The sequence below is a fragment of the Sturnira hondurensis genome, unplaced genomic scaffold (genome assembly GCF_014824575.4).
Source record: "Sturnira hondurensis isolate 20B ecotype Veracruz unplaced genomic scaffold, ASM1482457v3 Scaffold0020489, whole genome shotgun sequence".
Lineage (NCBI taxonomy): Eukaryota > Metazoa > Chordata > Mammalia > Chiroptera > Phyllostomidae > Sturnira > Sturnira hondurensis.
The window spans coordinates 6,994,715-7,004,498 of NW_028093120.1; positions in this window are offsets into that span (position 1 = coordinate 6,994,715).

Here is a 9,784-nt window from a genome sequence, read left to right on the forward strand (position 1 = left end):
CTTCCCCTCTTTCTAGAAATAAATAAAATCTTTTTAAAATTTTTTAAAAATCACCAAGGTTGAAACCAGGAGGATACCCTTAGTATATATAGGACTGCCAACTTATTTTTTAGGGTTATGATACACCTTTATGTATCTTTGTATCTTCATGTATTGTCCCAAGTATATTTTATTATGAGACCATTGTTCCCATGACCTCCACAGAATTTATATCTATTGATTAAACATCTTTTGGGTTTAATTTTCTTCGTGGGATATTAGGAAACATCTCAGGTCCTTTTAAGGCCATTTGTTCAATTATAAATCAAGTTATTGCATTACAGTGGATTTACACAAGATTAAAATGACACTCTTCTCTGTCTAGATCAGGAGTGTCCAACCTTTTGGCATCTCTGAAAGAAGGGTTGTCGTGAGCCACACATTAAATAAATACACAAACACTAATGAAAACTGATGAGCAAAAAAATAATAATAAGGTCCATGGGTAATTTTCATGATATCCACCACCACTAATAAGCAAGAAAGTCCTCACATAATAACACACATTATGCAGCAGTTCTTTTGATAATCTAAAACCGTTAAGCAGGTCCCAAGTTTGTGATCACTAATATAGAAAATGTACATATCTAAGTAATAAAACCATTGCTTAGTTTTTTATTGTCATTGATTTTTTTTTTCATTATAAAAGTAAGAGAGGGCAACATAAAACCAGTGGGATGTTTGACATTGTAGTTGAGAAACTACTGCATCAGTCTCTGGTGAGATAGAAGTAGTTGGAATTCTCAGTTTTCAAGATGCTCATCAGATATTTTGGTTCTAATTTTACTCTTAATGTGTTTCATTCTTGAAAATAGTCCCTCGCAGATGTAGGTGCTGCCAAAAAGTGATGACATGAATAAGGCGTGATTGTGAAGCAAGAGGTATTTGTCTCTGGGAAGACAGGACTTACAAAAGTCCAGTAAAGAGACACAATCATATTTTTCTTTAAGTAGAATGTTCAATTCAGCTCTATGCATTCTATTTGAAAACTGTCAGGTAACATTTATGTCGGCTAAAAATTGAGTTGCAAATATAGCAAAATATTGTTTTCCTGGAAATCTTGACGTCTGTTTTAAAATTCTTGTATCAAATGGAAAAGCAAGGCTGCATATTTTTCACTGTTCACAGGACTGTGTTTAGCCAACATGTCGAAATGCATAAAATTGTTTCCCTTAATTTGCTTGCCATTTTTTTTTGGCAAATTCACTGAAACTTAATTTCCATTTCACTTGGTGGAATGCTGTTACGGTTTGAAACATGGTATTGACAAGTCAGTTTTCACCTTGAAGATGTATGTATAACTCATCTAAATGAACAGTTAAATCCACTAAAAATGCTGAATCTGTAAGCCAGTTTTCATTGTCTAAGTTCCAGCACAAATTTGTTATTTGATACCATAAATGACAACATCGCAAATCACAAAATCTTTTTTAATATTTGGCCTTGACTTAGCCATCTTCCAGAAAGTGAATGGTGTCACCATAGTCAGCTTCAGGACTTTTAAGGAATTCCTGGAATTAGCAATGATTCAATCCCTTGGCTCTTAATGAAATTCAGTCTTGATGGTGATTTACATGACATCATCCATTTTTAAAGCTTTTGTGCCTAAATTTCCTGACGTACTATGCAAAATGTGAGTTTTGGGGAGCAATTGCACTGCCTTCTATTCATTTTACAAGTCCCTCCCTTTTATCCACGATCGCACAGTCAGTAACTGTACTGGATACGCTGACAATGGACAAAGAAAATCACTTGAATATATTTTTTACTGCTTCGTATAAATCTCTTGAGTTAATTATGTCTTTTAATGGCACTGAAGAAGCCATTTCTTCAGTGACATTCGTCATCAATGCCTCTGATAAAAATGGCAGGTTGAGCCACATCTGTAGCTTCAGTGCCATCACCCGTCACCTAAGCATCAAATTTTAAATTAGCAGCTTTACTCTCCAAACATCTTTCAATAGATTTTCTAATTTCTTTGATTCTGGCTGTACTCTGGTGAGACAAACTGGTTTTAGAAATATCCCTTTTTTTCTAGGGCAAATTATATCTCCCACACTTTCTATGCATTGCTTAATAAACTCACCATCAGTAGAAGGTTTTGATTTTTTTTGAAATTAAGTATGCAATGTATGCATTGTAAAATTTCATTTTACAATGAAATCTGCCCAAGTTGTAACTTTTTGAAAAAATTTTTGTTGAGAAAACAGACTTAATTTTAAGTTCTGCTGTTTTGTCTTTACAACATAATCCTTCATGTGCATTGAATTTGGCAGCATGGTTTTTGCACATAATCTCTTTTCAAATTAGTCTTTGGAAACTTGCACAAATTCCCTGCAAGTTAAGCAGAGTGCCTTACCATTTGCCTCGACAAAAAAGTAGTCATCTGTCCATTTTTAATTGAACGATCTTCCCTTCATCTGTATTTTTTCTTTTGGGGGGTTCTTTTTTCTTTTGAGAAGCTATGCTGGGACTAAAAAAATAATAATAGATAAGGACCCTGGCTGGTGTGGCTCAGTGGATTGAGCACGAGCCAGTGAAACAAAAGATCGCCGGTTCATTTCCTTATCGGAGCACATACCTGGGTTGTGAGCCAGGTCCCCAGTTGGGGGCGTACAAGAAGCCACCAATCGATGTTTCCCTCTCTCCCTTCCCCTCGAAGAATAAATAAAATATTTTTAAAAATAATAGATGAGGGCCTTCATTTACTTTTATTATGAAAATTCATTGACAGGAAAATAGCAAGATTTGGGCCTTTCCACAGCCCTTGTGGCTACTGATGGGCATGAGGAGGAAGGCAAGTTGTAAAGCGTGGTGGGCAGTGTACAAGGTGCTGCTGAGGTGTGAAAGTACCTTCAATAAAATCAAATAAGAGTGCTTACCTGACCTCTAAGTAACATCAAATGCCTAACGTTGCAATGGTAGGTTGAAATATCACTAGTAATCGCTGCCTCACTAAGTCACCACAAGCACATGTAATGTCTGTTGGTGTTCGATCTGCTGCCTCTGCTTGAAAGGTAACACGCTGGAAGCCACACACCGTAAAACTGAAGCCATGCACTTGTACAAGGAGCAGGAGCACGTGTACTTATTTTATGTGACATTGTGACACAATCACAGAATAATCTCAGTGTTTTAAGTAAATTTACAATTTTTTGTTGGGCTACATTCATAGCCGTCCTGGGCCCAAGCCTAGCCACCTGTGGTCTGGACAACTGTAAGACAAATTCATGTTCTCAACGCTGTGGGTCAAAGGGCAGAATCTCAGGAAGAAACACTTGCATTTCAGTTGAGTACTATCTCCAAGAGCTATTGAAGGCAGCTACTCTAAGCCAACATAGTCATGAATGCAGTAAAAAACTTGGCTGAAGATCATTTCTCTTTAAGTAAACCTTGTACCAACTTGTATTTAAGCACCTCTTTCTACTGATTACGAGCTAAACATACCCACAGCCAGGACTCGAGAGAAGCATCTCATTGGCTGTAGGTCAGCAGGATCTAAATGATGGGTCAGAATATCACAACTGTATGATTCTGAACTCTGGGGTGACCATGAGTCAAGGCCTTAGTTTTTTCAGAGACAAAAAGTTATACATGAGCACCTAGATCATGAGTAGCTTGAATTCATGCTGTGCAAAACCACTTGTACAGTATTTTCTGAAGTGTTTTCTCTGGGCACCAGGAAGTCTCTTGATCCCTATAAAATAATCTCAATGAGACTGGCCAGAGGAAAATGTGGACTTGAGATTTAGCTATCTTTTACAATCTAAGCCATGAGCAACAATGTAGTTCTTCTGCATTCTAGGCCAAAGGAATTTATGCAGAAGTCTACAATCAGACTTGCAGGAGAACAGCATGAGCCCATAAAGTGTCCAACAGGAAAACAGCTGATGACTCACTGGGCATGTGTGTATTAACCAGCTCAGAACTCCCTTTTGAGGGCACATTGTTGATCTGGAATGGAGTAGGAAGCCCTGGCCAAATTTGGAATATTGTTTAGGAAATTTAACACTGATCTGAACTAAGAAATAACTGTAGATGAAGTCCCCATCAGCATCCAAAGTCATTGAAGCAAAATAATTGAGGCCTGAGTATCTCCAACAGTTTCCCTGTTGGAGCAAGTTATTCCAATCAGGTCGACGTCCCATTGCCATCATTGACTGTGTGACTTGAAACTAAGACTTCTGTTAAGGGTAAAGTGAAACAACTATAATGTACACCAGTTCTGACACTGGTTATGAGGACCAAAACAAAATGTAAGAGTAATTGGGAAACAACATACTTTAGAAGCATGATTGTTTTATTAATGTGCCCATAATTTTTTCTGAGCGTTGTTTAGAAACATTGTTATTGAACAACTCAAAATTGCCCTTCAAACTTCAGTAGGTGTACGCAGTATTTGCACAGGTACAGGCAAAGCTCTGCCTTGCTTTCATTAGTGTTTCAAATACCAAGTCATTTGCCCTCCCCATTTTATATAAATATGCTGTTTATTTCAATAACAATATCTTAGTATTCAACAATATTAAATAAACACTTCCACTTACTACCGTATTTGATCATACCAAATTCTGTAAGATGTAGTAGGTATTATTACTACTAACTGTGGGCCTCAAACCTAGGTTCAAATCGCACACTGGTTGTGAAGTAATTAGAAGTTGAGGGTATAACCCTTACCTGGGAAATATGTACTGGACAAACCATATACATTGAGGCTCAACTGTATTTATTGGCTCTTCCCTACCCTTTGCCCCGCAGTGGGTGAGACTTTGCTCTCCACGCAGAGGTAATCCTAGAAAGACTGCCGCCACAATGATGGTGCTTCAATAGGTTACGAAAACTCTAGTAATATGTAGCTCCCTCAAGTTGCTTACAAGATCAAAGAAATACGACTGTTGACTGCTGGAGAGTAGTCCATGTGATGTACCAAGAGATAATTGTCTACAGGCAGATTTCCTCCTGGGATGATTAGGAAAAGCCTCATACAGGTTGTATTAGAGTGGGCGTTGAATGGTTATGTCTCGCCAACAGAAGCACTATTAGAGGAAGTCACAAAACAGGAAAATACTCTGTGGGAATGGGGAGTGTTGCAATCGGGCTGGCCTGTGAACCTCCAATGGATTAACCCATTCAACAAATACTTGAGTGTCTTACTGTTCCCGGAACTCTTCCAGGCCCTAAGAACACAGTAATGAACAAAACAGACACAAACCTCTACCTTTGTGGAGTTTAGTACACGCCCGATGATAACAGTTAATATGTACTGATGACCAGATGATGAGTTACTATGTACAGAGCACTCACTATATGCCAGGCACTTTCAATGAATTAACCCATTTAATCCTGGTGAAAAGCCAGTGAGGTAGGTACTGCCATAGGTTTGCAGATAAGAAAACTGGCATAAAGGTCACACATCTCTGAGTAGTGAATTTGGGCAGTCTGGTTCTAGAACTTGACCTGTTACCACCATATGCTGAGTGAGAAATTTGAATATCTTTTGGAAACACTAGGAGTGCAGGTCTTTTAAAGAGAAGGACAGTACTATCAAAAATTATTTAAAGTATAAGCAATAGAGTCAAGTCTTAGGAAAATTATAATTGAACTTACCTAAAGGGTTAACACAAATGCGCTGGATGTACACGTGGAGAGAGAAGTACATATACGGTATCTGCATACACATTCCAGACCTTAACGGTGAACTCAGGTACCTTTGATTTGCTCCCACAATACTCCCATAATGTTGATATAACCCTCCAGGTAGAAAACAGGAACGGGATGATTTTGAAGACAACCAAATTGGTTTCCCCAATAGTGTAATCCAACGTCTGCTCAGGCAGCAAACTGAAACAATTCTATTAATAGAGATTGAAATGAGGAAAACTGTTATATGAGCAGATTCTTAACTTGTGAAATTATGTCAAGCAAAGAAAAACTATGGAAAATTTAATCTCGTGAAGCCATCAAGAGCAGCTACTCAAAATTTTAAAAATTTAAAAATAAATAAATAAATAAATAAATAATTTTTTAAAGTCTCAGCAAAGAAATCCAAGATATAAGGAAGAACAAAATGGAAATTTTAGAATTAAAATTAGAGTAACTAAAGTAAAAAAAAATAATGCATAGAATCAATAGCAGAATATACAGGACAGAGGAAAGAATCAGAATTTGAGGCCAGAATTGAAATTACCCAATCTAAACAACAGAGAAAATAGACTGAAAAAAACAAAACAGTTTCAGAGGCATGTAAGACTATAACAAAAAAAACCTAATGTTCAGATCTCATAATGAGAGGAGTAAGAAGGCAGAGCTGAGATAGAATTCAAAGAGATAATGGTTAAAAATTTCTAAAAATTTGGCAAAAGACATAAGCCTGCAGATTCAATAAACTGAGCAAATTCCAAATAGAATAAACCTAAAGAAATCCATACCAAGGCTCCCCATAGTCAAACTTCTGAAAATTAAGACACACAAAAATCTCACAATCAACCAGACAGGATACTATCTATAGGGGGAAAACAACTTAAAAAAAAAAAAAAGAGCAGCTACTCAAAGGCTGTGAGCCCATTTGCAGGTGGAGTGGCGGCAGTTGGGTGATCACTGAACAAGCATGGACCAGCTAAAAGATCTGAAGAAAACCGGAGTCATAGACTGCCTCATGTCAGCAGGAGTAGTACCTCCATATGTGCTAAAGCAAAAATCCACTCTAAGCCGTTCTGCATGGCCCATTAAAAGAAATATAGTGTTGGCACTTGAGTGATGTGCCAACATCTGAGCGGGTGTGCAGTAGCCACGAGCCAGTATGAGCAGAAGTGACACTCGGAAAGTATCTTATAGTATTACCTATTAATTTGCTTCTGTGTGGCTCACTAGAGACCAGTGGCGACACAAAGATCAATGGGGTTGGGTATGTGATACGAAGACAGGTATTCCCAGAAGACCTCAAAATGGCTGCCTATGGCAGAATCACAAAGAGAGCAGGGACCTCCGTGGTGCAGTGTTGACGGGTTCCTACCACCCTTCACAACTCACCCCTCCAGAGAGGGGAGGGATCAGTCCTGAAGGAACTGTTGCAGCCTCTCCTTTCAGGGAGAAACTGAATCGTGTCATAAAGAAGGCAAATGAGTTTGGAAGGGGGGACTAAAACAAATACCAGAGAGTAAACCAATTTGTGTAGGAGAAACTATTTATTCAGTCAGTATATAGAACGCCCACTAGGTGTAAGATATTCTGCTGGGTGAGACGTTACAGCAATAACAGGACAACACCCCTGCCCTCATGGAACTTACTGTTTCGGGAGAGAAGCCAACCTGAAATATTTTAGTTATCTAACTAAATTTAGATACGGTTTTTCCTTGTTAACCGATAACGTGTTTGGGAGCGATGAGAATGTGTAGAGACCTAACCTGGGCAAGGAAGTAAGGGGAGGCTTCTCTGAGGAGGAGACACGGTGTAGAGAAAGAGAGCTGCTTGGGAGCTGAGGCGTGGAGCTGGTCGTGCCAGGCAGATGGAACAGCATGTCCTCAAAATCTAAGGATGGAAAGAAACTTCTGTCAGCCCTGAAGAAACTACAACAAAAATCAAAGCCGGGTGTGGTTGGAGCGCAGTGAGAAGAGCATAAAGGAGACAGAGCTGGCTCAGCAGGGCTCTTCAGCCATGCTGAGGATTCGCAATTCAATCCTAGCTAGCAGCAGTGGAATGTCACTGAAGTTGCAATGAACATAGGGGTGAATATATCTTTCGGAATCAGTGTTTCAGGGTTTCTTTGGATGTATACCTGGAACTGGAATTGCTGTGGTATTAAGGCAGTTCCATTTTTAATTTTCTGAGGAAACACCATACTGTTTTCCATGGTGGCTGCACCAATTTGCATTTCTGCCAATTGTACACAAGGGTTTCCTTTTTTCTGAATCCTTGCCAACACTTGTTTGTTGATTTATTGATGATAGCCATTCTGACAGGTGTGAGATGATATCTCATTGTGGTTTTAATTTGCATTTCTCTGATGATTAGTGATGTTGAGAATCTTTTCGTCTGTCTATTCGCTATCTGTATGCCCTCTTTGGAGAGGTGTCTGTTCAGGTCCTCTGCCAATTTTTTAATTGAATTCTTGTGGGTTTTTTGGCAGAAGTAGTATGAGTTCTTTATAAATTTTGGATACGAATCCCTTATCAGATGTATTAATGGCAAATATGTGCTCCCAGTTAGTAAACTTTCTTCTCATTTTGTTGATGGTTTCCTTTGCTATGCAATAACTTTTTAGTTCGATGTACTCCCATTTGTTTATTTTTTCTGTTGCTTCTCTTGCCCAAGTATAGCATTATTTACAATCGCTAAAAAAAGGAAGCAACCCTAGTGCCCATCAATAGACAAGTGGATCAAAGGTTGTGGTACAGCCCTGGCTGGTGTGGCTCAGTGGATTGAGTGCCAGCCTGTGAACCAAAGGGTCATTGGTTCGATTCCCAGTCAGGACACATGCCTGGGTTACAGGCCAGGCCCCCCATACAGGGTATGCAAGAGGCAACCACACATTGATGTTTCTCTTCCTCTCTTCCTTCCCCTCTCTCTAAAATTTAAAAAAAAATAGAATTTTAAAAAAATAAAAAGACTGGCCATCTTTTTTTTTTTAAGCTGTGGTACATATATGCAATGGAATATTATTTGGGCATGAAAAAGAACGAAATCTTACCTTTGCACAGCATGGATGGACCTAAAGGGTATTATGCTAAGTGAACTAAGTCAGACAATGACAGATAGCATATGATTTCACTTATACATGGAGTATAAAGAACCAAATAAACAAAAGAGAAATAGACTCATAGATGCAGAGCAGACTGATGGTTGCCAGAGGGAGGAAAGTTGGAGGGGCTGGGTGAAGGGGCTGTTCAGTACAAATTGGCAGTTACAAACCAGTCACAGGGATGTAAAGTTCAGCATAGGGAATAGAGTCCATAATACTGTGATGACCATGTGTGGTGCCAGGTGGGCACCTGACTTATTGTGGGGATCTTGTCATCTAAGCACAATGCTGTCTATACACCTGAAACTATATAAAACAATATTGAAGGTTAGCTGTAATTGAAAAACAAAATTAAAATACAAAAGGGAGTCATTGAAGTTTTACATAAGAGGGATCATATGATCACAATAGGGTGCTTAGGAGATTGCTGTAGCTGCTGTGTAACACTGTATTATGGGGTAGGCGAGTGTGGTACAGGGGCCCAGTGGAAAACTACAGCGGTTGTCCCCGGGGGGGGAGGGGGTGCTGGCTAGCACCAGGGTTGTGGCTGTGTAAGGAGCAGATAAAAGCAACGGGCTGGATCATTGAATAGGTAGGTGTCAAAGAGAGAAGTAGAGAGTAATGTAAAACGATAGAGGGGGAGGAGGTTTAGGGGTAAAATCTCTCTGACAAAATATGTATTGGCTGAGTGCAAGTGAACTTGAAGGGCTGCTGCCTGGCCCAAAGAGAGGCTGCTGCTCTGTTAACCCTGTGTTTTTATGAAGAGCAATGGATTTAGATGGAGTTAATGGGCAACTCTTGAGTGTATCTTATCTCTTTCCACTCTAACATGACACTCAGGAAACTCCCCAAGTTCAAGACCAGTCCACCACGCCTTTAGAGTTAAGAACAAAACCAAAAGGAACCAAAACAAACATACAACAATCCCAAATGCACAATCTGCATTTAAAAGATTTGTTACTTCACTATTTTTAAATGCAGGTCAAACCTCATTAGAACACCTCGGCA